Source organism: Seriola lalandi, unplaced genomic scaffold, assembly GCF_002814215.2.
Source record: "Seriola lalandi dorsalis isolate HSWRI2012SDOR001 ecotype SW California unplaced genomic scaffold, Sedor1 jcf7180002052476, whole genome shotgun sequence".
NCBI classification, from domain to species: Eukaryota; Metazoa; Chordata; class Actinopteri; order Carangiformes; family Carangidae; genus Seriola; species Seriola lalandi.
The window spans coordinates 1-1,019 of NW_019523029.1; the positions used below are offsets into that span (position 1 = coordinate 1).

Genomic DNA, 1,019 nt, shown 5'->3' on the forward strand with positions numbered 1-1,019 from the left:
ACTAAGATATATCGGCAATGTGTATATTATGTTGCATTATGATAATTAATAGTTCAGAGCAGGCTGAGTGTATCGAGGTTATGACCACTAAAAACTACAACAACCAAATAGGCCCTGGGGTTCTGTGAAGACTCCAAGGCCTGAAGTTGAAGGAGCTGAGTCCCTGTAGTCCTCTTCCCTGGTTGTAAAGGAGCTGAGGCCTAACGTCGAAGGAGCCGACTCCTCAGGGTTTCCCTCATCAGTCCTCCGCGCTCTCTTAGAATTGACCTGCTCAGTGTAGTCCTCGTCCCTGCTCCTCTTTGTCCAGGAGCTGAGGCCTGAGGGTGAGGGAGCAGACTAGCTTCTGGTGCTCAGCAGGTACCTCAGGGTGCCAGACCATCAGCTGCTGAGCAGCAGCAGGATAAGTGGGAGCAGCGTCTAGAATACGGGAAGGAAGACCAACAGGAGCAGCAAGAGGAATGTGAAACTATCTGTCAGTAATCCTGTCAAAAGTTTCCTGGTGGGAGTTGGCGAGCGAGAGGGGGGGGAGGTATGAAGTCTTCATCATGGTCGTCTTCATCCTCTGTCATGGTGCTGTACCCCGAATCAGTGCTGGTGTCATCAGACCAGTCCTCCTCATCATCATCATCATCATCATCGTCATCATCATCGTCATCATCATCATCGTCATCATCATCATCATCATCGTCATCATCGTCGTCATCATCATCATCATCATCATCATCATCGTCTTCTTCGTCCTCGTCAGATGAGACGTCGATCGGGCGATTATCTTCGTTGCCCTCCACATCCCAGATGAACGCAGGGCGGCCATCTTCTACAAGACATTCAGTGATGTCGTTGAGAGGAAACAGTAAAGTCTTATAATTCAATAGTTTGGATTAAATAAGCAACAAGCAAAGCTAAAGTCAGACGAAATATTATCATAATATTTTAACATTAATATGTTGTGCAGTATTATAGAAAGAATAATTGAGATAAATAAGATTTAAAGATGACTACTGTTTACTTTACTTAGT

General features: G+C 45.5%; 1 pseudogene; it reads right to left on the minus strand.

Moving 5' to 3' along the window:
• Positions 1 to 42: 42 nt before the first annotated feature.
• LOC147819522 (uncharacterized) overlaps positions 43 to 1,019 on the minus strand; it is a 6,347-nt pseudogene continuing 5,370 nt past the window's right edge.